The sequence below is a fragment of the Rattus norvegicus genome, chromosome 16, assembly GCF_036323735.1.
Source record: "Rattus norvegicus strain BN/NHsdMcwi chromosome 16, GRCr8, whole genome shotgun sequence".
Taxonomy (NCBI): Eukaryota; Metazoa; Chordata; class Mammalia; order Rodentia; family Muridae; genus Rattus; species Rattus norvegicus.
In genome coordinates this window covers 38,319,345-38,324,969 of record NC_086034.1, presented here as the reverse complement: position 1 = coordinate 38,324,969, position 5,625 = coordinate 38,319,345, and positions in this window count along the sequence as shown.

The following is a 5,625-nucleotide window of genomic DNA, read 5'->3' as shown; positions in this document are numbered from 1 at the left end:
GTTCTCATCCAAAGAAAGAAGAGGAATGCTTATCAAGAGATTAGTTACCTAAGAGATTAGAAAAGAGAGTGTGCCCTTGTAGCTTGTAGCATCACTAACAGGTAAGGTGGGACAGATCACATGTGAAGAAAGAGTCAAAGATGGATGTGGAGGCTACACAGACAATTGGAGGTTTTATTTACACTCATCCGTGCTCACTCCCTTTCTCCCTTTTCCCAACTCCAGTCTCCCAGGGAGCTCTTAAAGGTTTTAGTTTTCATATGTTCTCAAGCCACCTGAGCTCATATGTTATTGAAGCAAAATTACACTTACGTTTCCAAATTCTTTTTAAGTAAATTGTATTTAGCGCACGTGTGTGTGTGTGTGTGTGTGTGTCTGTGTGTCTGTGTGTCTGTGTGCCTGTGTGTCTGTGTGTCTGTGTGTCTGTGTGTCTTTGTGTCTGGGTCTGGGTCTGGGTCTGTGTGCCTATCTGTGTGTCTGTGTGGTTAGATTGAATGTATGAATTTCTGACTACCATTATAAGACCATTTTAGTGTCAGTTCATATGACAATATGGACTGTAATAACTTCATCAAAAATGTAGGCTAGTTATTTATTAAAGGAGATGTTACACTCAGACTCCTTTGACTCCTAGGAATTATCAGCTTCCCTCTCTCTTCCTATGTGCAGTCCATAAGGAAGATTGAACTGTCTAATGAACAGGTTTAGAGGACATACTTAGGCATGCTTCCCTTAGCTCCCTTAACCTCGGTCTTTCTTTTGGAATCCTCATGCCTCAGACAGCATGGGCTGGAGGCTGCACTGAGCCATTCACCCTAGCCTTAGAGGGCTACAGTCATCAACATAGATTCACATCCTTCACTGCTCAATGATCTGGACCATGCCAGGTACTCAAAACTGTTCTTGTATACTACTTTCATAAATTTCTCAAAAAATAATTGGTGTGATTGTTGTATAAAGTTTTTTAAATTCTATTCTATTCTTTCACTTTTTTGTTTTTAGTTATTATCTGTAGCCTTCACAATTGATTCAATAACACCCTAATAGGTAATATTATAAAGTCTCAAAGAACTTACAGTCTCCTCCCAATCTGCATTTTCATCAAAGCAGAATCTTACTCCCATCTGACTCCCTGCTGTTCCCAGAATCTCAGCCTCTTTCTCCTTTCCCTCACTGGGACTTAATGACATGCTCTGTTCATCTCTGTTATGTCACTGGAACCATTGCAAGAGTACAAATAGCAATATAAGTTCCACTATCAGAACTAACTACATAAGCAGAGGCTGGACTACCCTCAACAATAAAAGAACTTCTTGGGGAATCACCATCCCTGACTTCAAGCAGTATTACAGAGCAATAGTGATAAAAACTGTATGGTATTGATACAGAGACAGGCAGGTAGATCAGTATATTAGAACTGAAGACCTAGAAATGAACCCATGTACCTAGGGTCACTTGATCTTTGACAAACCATTCATTGGAAAACCATCCATTGGAAAAAAGACAGCATTTCAACACATGGTGCTGGTTCAACTGATGGTCAGCTTGTAGAAGAATGTAAATCGATCCATTCTTATTACTCTGTACAAAGCTTAAGTCCAAGTGGATCAAGGACCTCCACATCAAACCAGATACGCTCAAACTAATAGAAGAAAAAAAAGGGAAAAGTCTTGATCACATGGTCACTGGGGTAACTCTCCTGAACAAAACACCAATGGCTTATGCTCTAAGATCAAGAATCATCAAATGGGACCTCATAAAATTGCAAAGCTTCTTCTATAAGGCAAAGGACACTGTCATTAGGACAAAACAGCAACCAACAGATTGGGAAAAGATCTTTACCAATCCTACATCTCATAGAGGGCTAATATCCAAAATATACAAAGAACTCAAGAAGTTAGACTCCAGAGAGTCAAATAATCCTATTAAAAAATGGAGTACAGAGCTAAATAAAGAATTCGCAGCTGAGGAATATCAAACGGCTGAGAAGAACCTAAAGAAATGTTCAACACCCTTAGTCATCAGGGAAATGCAAATCAAAACAACCCTGAGATTCCACCTCACACCAGTGAGAATGGCTAAGATCAAAAACTCAGCTGTCAGCAGATGCTGGCCAGGATGTGGAAACACTCTTCCATTGTTGGTGGGATTGCAAACTGGTACAACTACTCTGGAAATCTGTCTGGAGGTTCCTCAGAAAATTGGACATTGTACTACCTGAGGACCCAGCTATACCTCTCCTGGGCATATACCCAAAAGATACTCCAAAAAATAACAGAGACACATGTTCCATATGTTCATAGCAGCCTTATTTATAATAGCCAGAAGCTGGAAACAACCCAGATGCCCTTCAACAGAGGAATGGATACAGAAAATGTGGTACATCTACACAATGGAGTACTACTCAACTATCAAAAACAATGACTTCATGAAATTCACAGGCAAATAGATAGAACTAGAAAATATCATCCTGAGTGAGGTAACCCAATCACAAATAACACACATGGTATGTACTCACTGATAAGTGGATATTAGCCCAAAAGCTCGAATCACCCAAGATACAATCCACAGACCACATGGAGTTCAAGAAGGACAATCTAAGTTTGGATATTTCAGTCCTTTTTAAAAGGGGGAACAAAAATATTCATAGGGGATATGGAGACAAAGTTTGGAGCAGGGACTGAAGGAATGGCCATTCAGAGCCTGCCCCACCTAGTGATACAGCCCGTATATATACAGCAACCAAAACTAGATAATATTGATGAAACCAAGAAGTGCATGCTGACAGGAGCCTCATATAGCTGTCTCCTGACAGGCTCAGCTCAGCCAGAGCACATCAAATACAGAGGTAAGTGCTAGCAGCAAACCATTGAACTGAAAATGGGGATCCCGTTGGGGAAAATAGAGAAAGGATTGAAGGAGCTGAAGGGGCTTGCGACCCCACAAAAATAACAATACCAACCAACCAGAGCTCCCAGGTACTAAACCACCATCCAAAGAGTACACATGGACAGACCCATGGCTCCATCTGCATATGTAGCAGAAGATGGTCTTGTTGGGCACCAATGGGAGGAGAATCCTTTGGTCCTGCCAAGGCTGGGCCCCCCAGTGTAGGGGAATGTCAGGGGGGAGGCAGGCAGGGGGGTTGGTTGAGGAGGGGGAGTAGCCTTATAAAAGAAGGGGAGGAGGATGGGATAGGGGGCTTATGGACAGGAAACCCAGAAAGGTAATAACATTTTAAGTGTTAATAAAAAATATCCAATAATAAAAAGGGGGGAGAAGCAGCTGGTCTCAGAACTCTGCACGTGTAATACCACTTTAATGTGAACAACGGTCTTGGATCATCTCTCCATATTTGCCTCTAGCTAAGCATAAGACACTTCCATCCAGTTTCCAAATTGGTTGCAACAGATCATACAAATAAAGACACATCACGTATTTGAAATGACCACAATTGAAAGGACAAGCTCCATAGCAGAAAACATTCATCTTACCAGGACGTCCCAAGTCTATCCACTCCCCTTCCTCTAGTACCTTCTGTTCAAATTGTTCTCCCTCACACAACCACACAGTGCTCTGCTTTGATGCCTCATGATCTTCTTCCTGACTTCAGCATCCTCTCTGCTCCTACAGGCTGTGATTCATACCTTCGACCCATCTTCTCTTTGGTTTTTGTTATTTCTTCCTGACTGCATTCCACTGTCTTTAAGCCCCAGAGGGTCAGCAGTACAATGTTCTCATCTCTGTACATCTCTTTTCATTACCAAAGTTCTGCAGGTTATGCTAACCACATCCCATATGGACTGAGTGACAGTTTTTCTCCTCTTATTGCCACTGTGTGCCACTTAGGTAACATTACATGCACAAGTGTATAAGTGTATATGACACACTAATTATGCTCTATTCCTGTTCAAGCAGTAACTTCTCATCACTTCTTGACCTTTCAAATAACATTTTTAATCCCTCTATATCTCTCTGTCTCTGTCTCTCTGTCTCTGTCTCCATCTCTGTCTGCTACTTTTATTTTATGAGACAAAGTGTTGTTAAGTAGCCCACACTGACCTCAAGTTCACTACAAGAAGAGGTTAAGCTATCTTCCTGCCTCTGCCTTACAGGTTCTGGAATTACAAGTGTACACCACCACATCTTACATGGATTGCATTTAGAGACTTTTCTGATTAGGCCACTGTCCAGAACTATGAGCAGAGTGCTACTTCTATCATTACGCTCAAATATTCTTATTTTCAGCCTTCATAGGTTGGTCTATGCTTGGGAATAACAAAATTCTTAGAGTTTACAGTCAGCCATTTGTATGTGATTTACATAGAACCTTTAAGACTCGTTGGAGCATACAATACTACTGAGTGTATCCAACCAAGAACGATTGTTCACCTGAATGACCTTGTTCAATGTCATGAAAGTAAAACTCTAATTCTGCTGTAATTAGCACAGACAGCAATGAGATATTTTGAACTATGCTATTCCATTTGTAGCATATATAGTGTGCTGGCATTGGTATCCTTTGAGAAGATCTAAGACTTGGTTATGTGTTCTGCTGCTTTCAAGCTTTTCAGAGTCCTCAATGGTCTTTCTTGTTATTTCCATTGCCAACAGGGACCACAGTCCTTACATGTGATTTTCTTTCTAAGTTCTTCACCAAAGGACAGTGTGAAAGTGAAATTGTTTAGAGTAAAAGAGTAGTTTGCTTTAACACTTATTTATAAACCAGGAGCGGAGGAAAGTAAGAATGAGCCTTGGCGAAAGGAAGAGTGACGTTATGAATGCACTAGAGCAAGAATGCATAGCCAGGCAGAAAGATCACTAAAAAGAACAAATATTTTGTCTTTCAGAGGGAAGAATGTCTAATTTCCTCATTTTATTTTTCAAATATAATTAACTAAAATAATGAAATCACCATACAATAAGATATTAATGGAATGATGTCATCGCCCAATCTTAAAAATGGTTTTGTTTGGTTTTAAATTAGACTTCTTACCATGTCATTTCCAGTTTTTGTCCTCATGATCCTCTAGGTTCCTTTTAGTCAAACAAGCCTGACTTTCCTTTTCCTGTACCCTTAATCCTAATGGTCTAATAATCGTCTAGTTATCTGGAGATAGAGAGTGCCCTAAGTGCTTCCGGTATGCCCTATTTGCTATGGTTCCTGCTATGAGAGAACAAGGCCACACAATCCACATTACACCTTGTGCAGCAATGTACTCATGATAGGAATTCAATGCATCATTTGTTCAACCAGTTAAGCATCATATAAGCACTTCATAATTCATATTATTTGATTGAAGATTGGAATGTAAACCATGAAGAATGCGTACCAAGGAGACAGTAGTTGTTTACAGCAATGAACAGAGAAACTTGAAATATCATATGAACAGGTGCTAGGAAGTACCACCTAATTTCTGACTACTCTTTTGCTTCTTGGCTTCTTGTTATGTGTGCAGCTAGCTCCCTATTGTTTAAGGTTGGTCCTTCTTCAGGAATAACATAATTTTTTAATTATCTGACAGTGTTTATATGGGTACATATAGCAACCAGCCCATTCTGAATTAAAGCAGGCTATGCAGACCAACGGTAACTGTATATAGTTTGTTAAAAAGTAGAAATGAA